A 17,726-nucleotide genomic window follows, 5' to 3' on the forward strand; every position below is an offset into this window, starting at 1 on the left:
GAGAAACAAGGTTTTTAGATTATTACGGGGCTGTTGGACATTACGAAACCCTCGTCCTTTTGATGACATTACAATATGCTGCCTAGCCAATGGTCATAACGGTTATTTTCTACAAGACCATGGATGGGAAGTCGTCTTAGTAAAACCAGAATGCATGACTTGTTTCTGGACTTATGAATTACCAGTCTTTATTTTCTTTGCTGAACAACTTGCGTATTAACTAGGTTTATCTTCAAAACTGTCCTGTATCAAAGTGTACTATATTTCATGTTATATGTAATATAGCGAAGTTGTAAGTTTGAAGAATATTTGTATGTGATATATTATTATAATCAGTTTTTCATATGGAATTGTAGTAGTTGAATTGTATATTAGCTACTAAGTATGAACTTAACGGGTAGGTAGTACCCGAATTTAAACTTATAAAACGCTAATATGAAGAAAAAGCTTTTATAAATAAGTTCATCTAATGCTACGAGATACTATTGACTACTCTTAAATTCTATATGATTAACTCAATTCTTTTGGCTAATTTTGAAGGAAATGGCACCAGCGACTCGTCAGAATTTGAACATAAGCGAGGAAGACTTCCGTGTTTTCCTTGCAGCAAACATAGCCGCAGTACATGCTGCGATGCAAAATAACAATAACTCTGGATTTAGCAGTGGAACTAATTCCACAAGAAATCGTGTAGGATGCTCCTACAAAGAATTTACTGCCTGCAAACCTTTGGAATTTGATGGAACTGAAGGACCAATTGGATTGAAACAGTGGACCGAGAAAGTCGAATCGGTGTTTGCCATAAGTAAGTGTACTGAAGAGGACAAAGTTAAGTACGCTACGCATACCTTCAAAGGTACTGCATTAACGTGGTGGAACACCTATCTTGAACAGGTAGGACAAAATGCTGCTTACGCACTACCGTGGTCGGCATTCAAGCAATTGATGAACGAGCAGTACCGTCCTAGAAACGAAGTCAATAAACTCAAGGCAGAACTTAGAGAGTTACGAACACAAGGGTTCGACATTACCACATATGAGCGACGATTCACAGAGTTGTGCCTATTGTGTCAGGGAGCGTTCAAAGATGAAGAAGAGAAGATCGACGCATTTGTAAAAGGGTTACCAGAAAGGATTCAAGAAGATGTGAGTTCACACGAGCCCGCTTCTATACAGAAGGCAAGTCGAATGGCTCATAAACTCATAAATCAGATTGAAGAAAGAATTAAAGTGTAGGCAGCCGAAGAAGCCAACACGAAACAACTCAAGAGGAAGTGGGAGGAAAACGGTGACAAGAGTCACCAGAACAACAACAACAACAATTACAACCACATTCGCAACAACTATCCCAACAACCGCAACAACAATCGCAACAATAACCGCAATCCTAACAATAACTACAACAAACATCCCTACAACAACAACAACTACAACAACTGTTTCAACAACAATATTAATCCCAACAACAACCTCAATAACAACAACGGCAACAAAAACCAAAAACAGCCATGTCATAGGTATGAAGAAAATCATCAGGGGTTTTGCACGACATTTTGCAACAGGTGTAAAAGAAATGGTCATAGCGCGACAAAGTGTGAGGTCTACGGATCAAAGTTTAACAGAACTAAAGGAACAAATAATGTCGGAATAAGTAATGCCGAAACGAATAGTGTCGGAGCAAGTAATACCAACGCTGTTTGTTCTAAATGTGGAAAATCGGGCCACATTATTAGAAATTGCCCGAATCAGGGGAATACTAATGGGCAGGGCTGTGGAAGAGTTTTCAATATTAATGCGGCAGAAGCACAGGAAGACCCGGAGCTTGTTACGGGTACATTTCTTATTGACGATAAATCTGCTTATGTTTTATTTGATTCGGGTACGGATAGAAGCTATATGAGTAGAGAATTTTGTGCTAAATTAAGTTGCCCATTGACGTCTTTGGATATTAAATTTTTACTCAAATTAGCAAACGGTAAATTAATTTCAGCAGATAATATATGTCGGGAGAGAGAAATTAAACTGGGGGATGAAACGTTTAAAATTGATTTAATACCAGTCGAGTTAGGGAGTTTTGATGTAATAATTGGCATGGACTGGTTGAAAAAGGTGAGAGCAGAGGTCGTTTGTTACAAAAATGCGATTCGCATTATGCGTGAAAAAGGAAAACCTTAAATGGTGTACGGAGAAAAGAACAACGCGAAGTTAAATCTTATTAGTAGTTTGAAGGCGCAAAAACTAATAAGAAAAGGTTGTTACGTCATTCTAGCACACATCGAGGAAGTTAAACCTGAAGAAAAGAACATCAGTGATGTTCCCGTCGCAAAAGAATTTTCTGATGTATTTCCGAAAGAATTACCGGGATTACCCCCACATCGATCCATTGAATTTCAAATAGACCTTGTACCAGGAGCTGTACCAATAGCTCGTGGTCCATACAGACTCGCACCCAGCGAAATGAAAGAATTACAAAGTCAGATACAGGAACTTTTAGAGCGTGATTTCATTCGACCAAGTACATCACCATGGGGAGCTCCTGTTCTATTTGTCAAGAAGAAAGATGGTACATTCTGGTTGTGTATCGACTATTGAGAGTTGAACATACTTACCATTAAGAACCGTTACCCATTACCGAGAATCGACGACTTATTTGATCAACTACAAGGCTCGTCGGTTTATTCGAAGATCGATTTACGTTCTGGATATCACCAAATGCGGGTGAAAGAGGATGACATTCTGAAGACTGCTTTTAGGACGCGTTACGGTCATTACGAGTTTATGGTTATGCCATTTGGATTGACTAACGCACCAGCTATGTTCATGGACCTCATGAACCGAGTGTGTGGGCCATATCTTGACAAGTTTGTCATTGTTTTCATCGATGACATACTTATTTACTCGAAGAATGATCAAGAGCACGAAGAACATTTGAGAAAAGTGCTAGAGTTGCTGAGAAAAGAAAAACTGTGCGCTAAGTTTTCAAAGTGAGCATTTTGGTTGGAAGTAGTTCAATTCCTCGGTTATATAGTGAACAAAGAAGGTATTCAGGTGGATCCAGCAAAGATTGAAACTGTTGAAAAGTGGGAAACCCCGAAAACTCCAAAACACATACGCCAATTTTTAGGGCTAGCTGGTTATTACAGGAGATTCATCCAAGATTTTTCCAAAATAGCAAAACCCTTGACTGCATTAACGCATAAAGGGAGGAAATTTGAATGGAAGGATGAACAAGAAAAAGCGTTTCAATTGTTGAAGAAAAAGTTAACTACGGCACCTATATTGTCATTACCTGAAGGGAATGATGATTTTGTGATATATTGTGACACCTCAAAGCAAGGTCTCGGTTGTGTATTAATGCAACGAACGAAAGTAATTGCTTATGCGTCTAGACAATTGAAGATTCATGAGCAGAATTATACGACGCATGATTTGGAATTAGGCGCGGTTGTTTTTGCATTAACGACTTGGAGGCACTACTTATATGGGGTCAAAAGTATTACATATACCGACCACAAAAGTCTTCAACACATATTTAATCAGAAACAACTGAACATGAGGCAGCGCAGATGGATTGAATTGTTGAATGATTACGACTTTGAGATTCGTTATCACCCGAAGAAGGCAAATGTGGTAGCCGACACCTTGAGCAGAAAGGACAGAGAACCCATTCGAGTAAAAGCTATGAATATAATGATTCACACTAACCTTACTACTCAAATAAAGGAGGCGCAACAAGGAGTTTTAAAAGAGGGAAATTTAAAGGATGAAATACCCAAAGGATCGGAGAAGCATCTTAATATTTGGGAAGACAGAACCCGGTATAGGGCTGAAAGGATTTGGGTACCAAAATTTGGAGATATGAGAGAAATGGTACTTAGAGAAGCTCATAAAACCAGATACTCAATACATCCTGGAACGGAGAAGATGTACAAGGATCTCAAGAAACATTTTTGGTGGCCGGGTATGAAAGCCGATGTTGCTAAATACGTAGGAGAATGGTTTGACGTGTTCTAAGGTCAAAGCGGAGCATCAGAAACCATCAGGTCTACTTCAACAACCCGAAATCCCGGAATGGAAATGGGAAAACATTACCATGGATTTCATCACTAAATTGCCAAGGACTGCAAGTGGTTTTGATACTATTTGGGTAATAGTTGATCGTCTCACCAAATCAGCACACTTCCTGCCAATAAGAGAAGATGACAAGATGGAGAAGTTAGCATGACTGTATTTAAAGGAAGTCGTCTCCAGACATGGAATACCAATCTCTATTATCTCTGATAGGGATGGCAGATTTATTTCAAGATTCTGGCAGACATTACAGCAAGCATTAGGAACTCGTCTAGACATGAGTACTGCCTATCATTCACAAACTGATGGGCAGAGTGAAAGGACGATACAAACCCTTGAAGACATGCTACGAGCATGTGTTATTGATTTCGGAAACAGTTGGGATCGACTTCTACCGTTAGCAGAATTTTCCTACAACAACAGCTACCATTCAAGCATTGAGATGGTGCCGTTTGAAGCACTTTATGGTAGAAAGTGCAGGTCTCCGATTTGTTGGAGTGAAGTGGGGGATAGACAGATTACGGGTCTGGAGATAATACAAGAAACTACCAAGAAGATCATCCAAATTCAACAATGGTTGAAAACCGCCCAAAGTCGACAAAAGAGCTACGCCGACATTAAAAGAAAAGATATATAATTTGAAATTGGAGAGATGGTCATGCTTAAGGTTGCATCTTGGAAAGGCGTTGTTCGATTTGGTAAATGAGGGAAATTAAATCCAAGGTATATAGGACCATTCAAGATTATTGATCTTGTCGGACCAGTAGCTTACCGACTTGAATTACCACAACAACTCGTGGCTGTACATAACACTTTCCACGTCTCAAATTTGAAGAAATGTTTTGCTAAAGAAGATCTCACTATTCCGTTAGACAAAATTCAAATCAACGAAAAACTTCAATTCATCGAAAAACCCGTCGAAATAATGGATCGTGAGGTTAAAAGACTTAAGCAAAACAAGATACCAATTGTTAAAGTTCGATGGAATGCTCGTAAAGGACCTGAGTTCACTTGAGAATGGGAAGATCAGATGAAGAAGAAATACCCGCACTTATTTTCAGAAGATACGTCAACACCTCCAACTGCTTAAAATTTCGAGACGAAATTTATTTAACGGGTAGGTACTGTAGTGACCCGAACTTTTCCATGTTTATATATATTAAATGAAATTGATATTTATATGATTAAGTGTTTCCAACATGTTAAGCAATCAAACTTGTTAAGACTTGATTAATTGAAATAGGTTTTATATAGACAATTGACCACCCAAGTTGACCGGTGATTCACGAATGTTAAAACTTGTAAAAACTATATGATGTCATATATATATATATATACATATATATATATATATATATATATATATATATATATATATATATATATATATATATATATGTATATATATAAATATATATAGTTAACATGGTATTATAATAAGTAAACATATCATTAAGTATATTAACAATGAACTACATATGTAAAAACAAGACTACTAACTTAAGGATTTCGAAACGAGACATATATGTAACGATTATCGTTGTAACGACATTTAAATGTATATATATCATATTAAGATATATTAATATATCATAATATCATGATAATATAATAATTTAACATCTCATTAGATATAACAAACATTGGGTTAACAACATTTAACAAGATCGTTAACTTAAAGGTTTCAAATCAACATTTACATGTAACGACTAACGATGACTTAACGACTCAGTTAAAATGTATATACATGTAGTGTTTTAATATGTATTCACACACTTTTGAAAGACTTCAAAACACTTATCAAAATACTTCTACTTAACAAAAATGCTTACAATTACATCCTCGTTCAGTTTCATCAACAATTCTACTCGTATGCACCCGTATTCGTACTCGTACAATACACAGCTTTTAGATGTATGTACTATTGGTATATACACTCTAATGATTAGCTCTTAGCAGCCCATGTGAGTCACCTAACACATGTGGGAACCATCATTTGGCAACTAGCATTAAATATCTCATAAAATTACAAAAATATTAGTAATCATTCATGACTTATTTACATGTAAACAAAATTACACATCCTTTATATCTAATCCATATACCAACGACCAAAAACACCTACAAACACTTTCATTCTTCAATTTTCTTCATCTAATTGATCTCTCTCAAGTTCTATCTTCAAGTTCTAAGTGTTCTTCATAAATTCTATAAGTTCTAGTTTCATAAAATCAAGAATACTTCCAAGTTTGCTAGCTTACTTCCAATCTTGTAAAGTGATCATCTGATGTTAAAGCAAAGGGGTACAAAATAGTTATATATTTACTACGAAATACTTATTAAATACGATACAATTTTACACAAGATATTTATTTATTTAGAGAATGGATATACTTAAACCTTGCTACAACACTTATAGGCAGTGTACCTAATCGTACAGTAGTGTAGTTTTTAGTAAGTCCGGTTCGTTCCACAGGGAATCTTTTTAAACAAAGCTTAACGCTATATTAGTTTACTTTTATAAAAATACAAATATATATATATATATAAGTAATATTATTATTATAAAGGGGGGTTTTTACCGTTTAATGACCGGTTTGTCGATTTTAAAACTTTAGTCGCAGTTAAAACCAAATGTAAAATATTAAAAATAAATACAAGACTTAAATTAAAGCGTAAAGTAAATAACGATAATGAAATTGCGAATAATAAAAGTGCGATAAAATAAACTTGTGATAATTAAAAAGTACGATAATTAAAAGTGCAATTAAATACAATAACAATAAAAATGCGATAATTAGAAGTGCAATTAAATATAAAATAAAGAAATTAAATATGAAATAAAAGAATTATGCTTATTTAAACTTCCGTAATCATGATGTTTGACGTGTTGATTTTAGTTTTATGCCCATGGGTTAATTGTCCTTTGTCCTGGATTATTTAATATGTCCATACGGATTTGTCCATAATAGTCCATCAGTCATAAATATAAAGAGCGAAAGCCTTTGTCAAATTATTCTTATTCCCGAAGTCAAATATTCCAACTAATTGGGGATTCGAATTGTAACAAGGTTTTAATACTTTTGTTTAATGAATACACCAGGTTATCGACTGCGTGTAAACCAAGGTTTTACTACTTTGTTAACAATTACACCAATTACCCTTGAATGTAATTCACCCCTGTTTCAACAAGTCTATTAACTATTAATCCAGTTTCGTGTCCGGTAAAATGAATAATTATTGGTATTTATAGATATCCCGCCCACCGTACCCAGTCAAGCGTATGTGGTTATATATAAATACGTCGAATTATAAGTTTGTATATTAAATTAACAAGGTATTGTTTAGTTAATATAAAACCCATTAATAGCCCATAGTCTAATTTCTACAAGTGTCGTTCTTTTGTCCAAACCCCAATTATGGTACAAAGCCCAATTACCCAATTTTAGTAATTAGCCCAACATCATGATTACTTCGTATTAAATAAGCATAATAATAACTTAGCTACGAGACATTAATGTAAAAAGGTTGAACATAACTTACAATGATTAAAAATAGCGTAGTGTTACACGGACAGAATTTCGACTTACACCCTTACAACATTCGCTAACATACCCTTATTATTAGGATTTAAAATTAAAATTAAAATTAAAATATAAATTATATATATATATATATATATATATATATATATATATATATATATATATATATATATATATATATATATATATTACGATATAGATAGAGAGATGGATATATTGGTTATGAAAAATGATCAGAATTCGGTTGGCTTTATAGGGAGTTTCAAACTTTGGGTCTCCGCAACTCGCAGCCCATTTTGCCTTCAAACTCCGCGAGTCGCGGAGTTTGAAATTACAGCTCACCAGCTTTTGGCTATTTGTTTGCCGACGATTTATTTTATAAATATAATATATATATAATTAATATAATTAATTATATATTATATTATATTTATATATATAATTAACTTTTAATTTTTAGTCCGTTGCGTCGAGCGTTGAGAGTTGACTCATGTCCCGGTTCCGGATTTTCGAACGTCCTTGCGTACAATTTTATATTTTGTACTTTGCGTTTTGAATCTTGTACTCTTGTAATTTCGAGATGTTTCTTATCAATAATTGGAACCTCTTTGATTGTATTTTGTACTTTTGAGCTTTTTGGTCGTTTGCGTCTTCAATTCGTCGAATCTGTCTTTTGTCTTCACCTTTTATTATTTAAACGAATATCACTTGTAAATAGAACAATTGCAACTAAAAGCTTGTCTTTCTTGAGGAATAATGCTATGAAATATATGTTCGTTTTTAGCATTATCAAATATTCCCACACTTGAGCGTTGCTTGTCCTCAAGCAATATCGTCTTGAAATACTAGAATCACTTCTTTATTCTTCACACTTTGTACATCAGTGATTTCTATACGGCGGTATAAACAATGGTAGTAACGATATGGTTTACAGTCCCACATGACTATAAAAATTTAGATCCATTAAGGAAATTGGATCTTTATGAAAACATTTGATCTTTTGAAAATTAAATCTAGTTTTTACCCTAGATAAGTTTTCCGAAATAACCCTTCACCGGTGTTTGCAAAATATTTTTGTGGGTTTGGTGGGTTTCAGATTTGAAAATTTTAGCTGAAAACTTGTTGTTTTGTGTCACCCACTTGCTAACCTTGTATTTGGAAAGCAACACATCCAGTTTACTTGTCCCGTATATTACCTTTCGGTAAACTACCGTCCTGTTGTAAAGGAAAGCGTTGAACAAGCAACTGTTAAGGCAATGTCCCCTGACATGCTTTTAATTATGGTCTATAACGTGTCGGACGCAATTACTATCCTTGGTAGGAGCAATAGTAAAGCTCACCCTTATAATTTTTCGGTCTGGCACAAGGTCCTGTCTTTGACCACTATGCAACCACCGTTCTTACGGTTGACACCCGATTTAGTTCAGGTGACCTAATGAATTCCAGGTGAATTCCTAGGATTTTACGTTCAAAGGTAATGAACGCATTGAAAATGGGTTTTCAGAAAACAAATCGGTTTATAATTTTGATCAAAATATTTTCTCGTTCAAGCTCGAGTTTAGATATCATTGAATTCCATGAGTTTGTAATTCTCAATCTTTAAGGTCAATCTCAAGGATTGAGTAATATCAGGCTTAAAAGCTGATTTTTGATCTTTTAAGGAGATTATCCTTTCTGGGGATCTGATTCATTAGTCTTATCCAGCTAATTTGCATGGTGCCCCCCCATTTTACGAGATAAATCCTTCTCATGGTTAGGATAAATCTGACCACTTGGCGACCCTGTTTAATGCTGAGGTCCGTGGATTTCCTGCTGATTTTAGTGATGACTTTTCTAGGTTTTTTGTCAACCTACAGCTGGTCTGGACGACAACTTCATGACCTAAATCAAGAAGTGCGTGTCTTTTTCGGAAGACTTTACTTCCTTTTAATGATGGAATTGATTCATCATGTAGATCCATCTTTCTTACAGTAAATCAGGTAAAACAGTTTAGTTTAGTCCAAAGCAAAAGTATTTTCAGTTATTTGTTACAGATATATGTGACATATGTTTAAGATAACTTGGTAAATTTTCCCACACTTGGCTTTTATTTTGATTTTTATCGTCCTCTATTCCATTTTAAATGAATTTTAACATTTTAGTTTGTTTCTCAATTTATGTCCTTTCTGAAGTAACAATAATTTCGGTGTTAAAACCTAGTTTTATCGTTCATAAATATGTATAAACATGATTTTGAGTTCATTTAGTTGAAAATTTTGAAAATTTTTACTAGAATTGGGTAGTCAGTATATAAGACTAGGGCTGTTCTTTATTATCAGAGAGCACTAGATTCTAATACAACTACTGCTTTACTAGTATTTTTAATGGTAACCCAGTGTTTAAGATAAAAATTTTTAAATCCGAAAGAATTTAACCCCTTCCCACACTTAAGATCTTGCAATGCCCTCATTTGCAAGAAATCAGTAACAATTTAAATTATTGAGGGTGATTTGTGTGAAAATGATTAAATTTTTACCAAAGTTTCCAAATATATTGGCGTTTGTTTGCTGAATGATAAATGGTGCACATCATTTGTTTATTCCGTCTTGTTGTTATTTCACATATATTTTCCATCTTGTCGTCAAAATTAGTTGCTTTTGCTGAACTTAGTGCCAGTCTTTGAAAATGCGTTGTTTTACCCTGTTGTGTACATAAGATAAACTGCAAACATATATACATATTTTTTGAAGTTTGGTATATTACCCCACATTCAAAAATTATTAAAATCTAAGAATAAAAGTTAGAAAATTATAAAAACTATTACAATATTAACATAAGTATTAAACGTATCAACATTACAAATTACAAAATAAATAAAACTAAGTAGACTAGGGATGATACTGGTACCAATAGGGGTTCCAAGCATAACCATAGGTGCTATAAAATGCTTCGGCAGGGTTATACGTAGGATACGGTGGTTGCATCTCTATAGACCAGGGAGGGAATATGGGTTTTGGCGTAGGAATATAGTTTCTACCTATATGTTGGCAATGAGCTATGATTTAGTTTTGATGAACTTGCTAATCTTCAAATGCTCTATGTCTAGCATTTTCGTACTCCTGTGAAGCTATAAACCTTTGCATTTCTTGCATTTCATTTCCCCCTCCTACATTACCTTGCTGTTGGTTTCTCTCAACCTGTGGATGTCTACCATGGTATTGTACTGCGGCGTTATTTCGCCTCTTCAAAACTTTCGCACCATGGTATACATTTAAACCTATAGTATCGCGGGGTTCTGGTTCTTCGACTAATAATCCCCCCCGACTTATATCCACACCGAGATATTCAGCAATCAAAGTAATAAAAATACCACCTCCTATTATGCTATGCGGTCTCATCCCCCTAACCATAGCTGATAAATAATAACCCACACAATAAGGTATACTTACAGCGCTTTGAGGGTCTCGAATACACATATGGTAAAACAAATCCTGTTCATTTACCTTTTCCTTGTTCTTACCCCTTTGTGTAATCGAATTAGCTAAAAACCTATGAATTACTCTTAATTCAGCTCTCTATCTATATCCAAATAAGAGTAATTTCCCCCTTTGAATCGGTGATGGCTTGTCATTTGACTCCATACACCATGTGTATCAAAATTTTCATCTATCTTTCTACCATTTAGTATCAACCCTCTACAATCGGCAGATGCTAACTCCTCAGGCGTATATATACGTAAAGCCTGAGCCATGTCTAGTAAAGACATGTGGCGCATCGAACCTCCTAACAAAAATCTAATAAAAGATCGATCGGTTAAACTAGCTACCCGATCATTTAATTCTATACTACACAACAATTCTTCACACCATACTTTATATACAGGTCTACGCATGGTGAATAAACGTACCCAGTCATTAAAAGTAGAATTACCATACCTCTGTACAAGTAATTCCCTAATTGGCCCGGCCAATTCTACAGCTTCTAATGATCCCCATTCTATGACCCTAGGTACCTTAACAACCTTAGAATGAAGAGTATGCAAACCCCTTTGGTATTTTGGATAATCTATCCAAAGTCTGTCAAATCTCAGGTTCGGGTGCAAATCTTCCAAGTGCATATCAGAAAAGGTCATGACTGGATGAGGTATATCTTGCTTGTAGTAGTTATCCACCTCCTGTTGTTCCGCATTCTCAGCAGGAGCATTGCGAGCTTGGGATGAAGATTCACCCCTTTCAGTCTGCAAAACACATCAAACACAATTTTTGTGCATCCAAATATGCATTAGTGTCAGCAAATCATCAATCAAAATAATTACAATGACATGATCAATTTATATCAAACTTAAGCTTATTTTCACATTTTTATCAAATCTACATTTTTTCAAATAAGCATATACGAAAATGTTTGCCAAGTTCATAATCATTCAACTCAAATAACATGTCAAAATAATCATTACTAGCAATTAAACAAGTTTCAAATGGCATTATCTTTCAAAAATCAAGTTCATGAATTTTAGACTTGAAAAAGTCCACTTTAATTCTCAAAATTATGTTTAGGCTCAAAGTTTGGATCATTTAACTACCTAAACATGTTACACTACTTAATTTAGCAACAATTCATGACAAAAATCGGCCATAACCTGTTTATATCAAAAAGCCCCAAATTTGCTCAAGAACACAAACCCTAGATTACTCAAAATTTGAAGTTTAAGGCTTCTAATCATGTTAAATAGCATCAATCTAGGTTATACAAGCACAATACATAAACAATTTAAGCTTAATTACACTAAAAAGCATCAAAATCAAATTGGGGAAAAAATTGCTCAAGAACACTAATTTCGGATTAAATGGTGTTTAGGTGTAGAAATTTACCGTTTTTCTTGAGTAATTCCTTGATAGCATCCTTCTCAACATGATTTTAGTAAAAGATTTGATGATTAACGGTTAAAAATTGTGATTTTGGGGGTGTATTTTCGGGTTTTTTCGAGGGTTATTTCGCAGTTTTTTTTTCTGTGTTGGGACTGATCAAATCGATCAGTATATATTTTTTTCTGGTTTTTTCATCCTCCGCGAGTCGCGGTGAATTTACCTTTCAAACTCCGCGACTCGCGGAGTTTGTATTATTTTTTTTTTTTTTTTTTTGTAAAATCATTAACTTATAAAACAATTAAGTAATTAATTTTTAAAATTTTGTTTTCCTTGTTATTTAGGACGAGGTCATTTCGGATCGATGTCCTAGTCCGTCCTTCGACAAAATTTTAAAATTTGTCTTTTTGTAGCGATTGTTTTAAAAGCTAAGATTTTTGGGTTTTTTTAATGTTTTTGGCATACCTTAATTCAATAAGATTAAAAATAATGATAATAAAAGTTCTCGTCCCTCCCTCGGGTAAAGCAATTTCGGTTCAAAGACCTAGTCTTCAACTTACGACGAATTTTAAAAATCATATTTTTAACTTAATGAGATAAAGTAAATTTTTGTTTTTAAATTCACACAATTTAAATATAAAATTCAAAATTAATATTAAAAATTCACACCAAACTTAAAATTTGAAATGAATAAAATTAAAAATTCATATTTTAAAAATAAAAAAAAAATTCACACCAAACTTAATTTAAAAATTCATATTATAAATTCACACCAAACTTATATTAATTTTTCAAATATTTACAATTTTAAATATATTGTTTTTATAAAGTTTACAATATTAATTTAAGATTTAAATATTAATTTTAAAAACATGGTAAAAATAAAATTAAAAATCTTTTTGGCTTTTTATCCCACTTTAATCAATTAAATATTATCAAAAATATGCGCCCCTCTTTTCGGTAAAGTAATTTCGATTCCAAGACCTAATTTAACTCATGACGAATTTTTGAAATATTTTAAGTTGATTGTTTAAAGATATTTATACCTTAAGAATAAACGTTAAATTTCGCAGTGATGTAATAAATTTTTGAATGATATCAATAATTTCGGTCGCCAAACCTAATTTTATTCAATACCAATTTAATACTTTATAGCGAACAAATTAGCGTTTATTATCAAAAGGTTAAAAATAAAAAAAAATATAAAAATTGTACAAACATACCTGTGAAATAGATTTCTTAGTTATATGATCTATCCCATTCATAAGATAGTCGGTTTAATTGGTTTTCCATAGCTACATAGGCGTAACCTCGAGCATTCAGTGTCTTTTCTTCTAAACATATGAACGGTCCGTCTCTGCATAAAGTAACAAATTCGGTATTTGAATAGGTTTGATTATTTGAAGATTTACCTCCATGTGACCATTTTCCGCATTTGTGACATCTTTCTAGGTGTCGTGCTCTTCTTTTTGCTGTGGATTTTGATTTTCCTTTACCAAATTGTAACTTATTATCTTCGCATCTGGATTCTTTTCTAACTCCGTTCAATCTTTCTCTGATTACTGATACTATTTCACTCAGAAGTGTGTCATTATTACGTTTAGTGATCAAAGCGTGTAGCATTAGACCATGGTTTAGTTCACAGGCAGTCTTCATTTCCTAAAAAAAATAAAAATTCAGAATGGGGGGAGAAGACTAGTTCTTTAGGGTCTGCTAGGGAAAGACCATTCGGGTTCCATTTTCGAGAACTACACGAAAACAGACAATCTAACTCTAACAGAAATACATAAACCCCTTGATTCTCCCCATACTTAGTCAGCTGTGGTATCGAAATTGTGATTAACATTATTTTTAATTGAATCATCAACAACTTGTATATCTTTGACTTTTACTTCAATCCATTTGTTGATTTCCTCCGTAACTTTCACAAATTCAACTAACATTGCCTTTTCTTTTGACGATAAATTGGATATTAATCGGTTATATAACTTAAAGTTTCCTTTAATCTTAGCATCGTGAATCCGTTTATAAAGTTTCTTCGTTGAACTGTTAAAAATGGGTTCATCTAATTTCGTATCATCAACGGCATTCTTTGTGATTGGATCATCATTAAGTGTTTCTTCATCTTCCCCATACTTATGCGTTTTTATTGGTCTAACAGTTTTGGTTTGTGGAGATCTAAACTTTCGGTTCACAAAGGTGATCGATGTATCACCATCCCTAAGTGTCATTCTACCTTCTCTTACATCAATGAATGCCTCGGTGGTTGCTAAAAATGGGCGACCTAGAATTAGAGGAATATCAAGGTTTTCCTCCATATTAATCACTATGAAGTTTGCAACAAAGGTCAAACTTCTCACGTTAACAAGTAAATTATTTGCTATTCCAACCGGGTGTTTAATGGTTTGGTCAAATGATTGAACACCTATTTTGGTTGGTTTTAATTTACCCATGCCTAATCTTTTGTATAAGGAAAGAGGGCATAATATTTGCACTTGCTCCTAAATCTGCGAGTCCATTATATACAGCACCATCATTAAGTAAGCAAGAAATGATAAATTCACCCGGGTCTCCTGCTTTAGTAAGTCGAGTTGGTTTGTAAACCTTTTTCGGGTGTTCTTTCCTTGGTTCTTTCATTTCTATTTGAATTTCTTGTTCACATTTTTCTTCGTTTCTTGGAATGGGAGGTTTATATAGGAATTCTTCTTCATCACTCAAATTTGAATCCTCCCTATATTCCAGTTTTGATTTTTCATATGTTGTTGATAACATATTTATGTTTTCATTTTGAAGGTTTTCTTGGGTGGTGAAATTATGATTAACTTCATTGTCAACTTCCATCGGACCATGTATGTAATGTTTAACTCTGTGACCATTAACTTTAAATTCAATCTCATTTGAATTTATTAATTCTATCGTTCCGTATGGGAAAACTCTTTTGACTATGAATGGTCCAGACCATCTTGATTTCAATTTTCCAGGAAATAGCTTGAATCGTGAATTGAAAAGAAGAACTTTGTCTCCTTCTTTAAATTCTTTTAAACTTCTGATTCTTTTATCATGCCATTTCTTCGTTCTTTCTTTATAGATTAACGAATTTTCGTATGCTTCATGTCTTAATTCTTCTAATTCGTTTAGTTGACTTAATCGTAGACGTCCGGCTTCATGTAAATCAAGATTACATGTCTTCAAAGCCCAAAATGCTTTGTGTTCAATTTCTACTGGAAGATGACATGCTTTTCCATAAATAAGTCTAAAAAGTGTGGTTCCAATTGGAGTTTTGTAGGCTGTTCTAAAAGCCCAGAGTGCATCCTCCAATTTAATGGACCATTCCTTCGGATTTGTTCCTACGGTTTTCTCTAGAATACGTTTTAAAGCTCGGTTGGTATTTTCAACTTGTCCACTTGTTTGTGGATGATATGTGATAATGCTAAAAACGAACATATATTTCATAGCATTAATCCTCAAGAAAGACAAGCTTTTAGTTGCAATTGTTCTATTTACAAGTGATATTCGTTTAAATAATAAAAGGTGAAGACAAAAGACAGATTCGACGAATTGAAGACGCAAACGACCAAAAAGCTCAAAAGTACAAAAGACAATCAAAAAGGTTCCAATTATTGATAAGAAACGTCTCGAAATCACAAGAGTACAAGATTCAAAACGCAAAGCACAAGATATTAAATTGTACGCGAGGACGTTCGAAAATCCGGAACCGGGACCAGAGTCAACTCTTAACGCTCGACGCAACGGACTAAAAATTACAAGTTAACTATGTATATAAATATAATATAATATATAATTAATTATATTAATTATATATATATTATATATATATTATTAAAACCGTCGGCAGCAAGAAACTCCAAGGGTGTGAGCTGTAAATACATCCTCCGCGACTCGCGGAGTTTGAAGGGGATTTTGCCGCGAGTCGCGGAGCCCCAAAATTCAACTCTGGCTATAAAGCAAACCAAATTCTGATCAAATTTCATATCTTATTTCTCTCATCTCTCAATATATACGATATATATATATATATAATTTATATTTTAATTTTAATTTTAATTATAATTCTAATAATAAGGGTATGTTAGCGAATGTTGTAAGGGTGTAAGTCGAAATTATGTCCGTGTAACGCTACGCTATTTTTAATCATTGTAAGTTATGTTCAACCTTTTTACATTAATGTCTCGTAGCTAAGTTATTATTATGCTTATTTAAAACGAAGTAATCATGATGTTGGGCTAATTACTAAAATTGGGTAATTGGGCTTTGTACCATAATTGGGGTTTGGACAAAAGAACGACACTTGTGGAAATTAGATTATGGGCTATTAATGGGCTTTATATTTGTTTAACTAAATGAAAGTTTGTTAATGTTAATATAAAGATTTACAATTGGGCGTCCCTATAAATTACCATATACACTCGATCGGACACGATGGGCGGGGTATTTATATGTACGAATAATCGTTCATTTAACCGGATACGGGAATGGATTAATAGCCACTAGAATAATTAAAACAGGGGTGAAATTACATTCAAGGGTAATTGGTGTAATTGTTAACAAAGTAGTAAAACCTTGGTTTACACGCAGTCGATAACCTGGTGTATTCATTAAACAAAGTATTAAAACCTTGTTACAATTCGAATCCCCAATTAGTTGGAATATTTAACTTCGGGTATAATAATAATTTGATGAGGACACTCGCACTTTATATTTATGACTGATGGACTGTTATGGACAAAAACCAGACGGACATATTAAATAATCCAGGACAAAGGACAATTAACCCATGGGCATAAAACTAAAATCAACACGTCAAACATCATGATTACGGAAGTTTAAATAAGCATAATTCTTTTATTTCATATTTAATTTCCTTTATTTTATATTTAATTGCACTTCTAATTATCGCACTTTTATTTATTGTTATTTAATCGCACTTTTAATTATCGTACTTTTTAATTATCGCAATTTTATTTTATCGCATTTTTATTATTCGCAATTTCATTATCGTTATTTACTTTACGCTTTAATTTAAGTCTTGTATTTATTTTATATTTTACATTAGGTTTTAACTGCGACTAAAGTTTTAAAATCGACAAACCGGTCATTAAACGGTAAAAACCCCCCTTTATAATAATAATATTACTTATATATATATTTGTATTTTTAATAAAAGTAAACTAATATAGCGTTGAGCTTTGTTTAAAGATTTCCCTGTGGAACGAACCGGACTTACTAAAAACTACACTACTGAACG

This window comes from Rutidosis leptorrhynchoides, chromosome 8 (genome assembly GCF_046630445.1).
Source record: "Rutidosis leptorrhynchoides isolate AG116_Rl617_1_P2 chromosome 8, CSIRO_AGI_Rlap_v1, whole genome shotgun sequence".
Taxonomy (NCBI): Eukaryota; Viridiplantae; Streptophyta; class Magnoliopsida; order Asterales; family Asteraceae; genus Rutidosis; species Rutidosis leptorrhynchoides.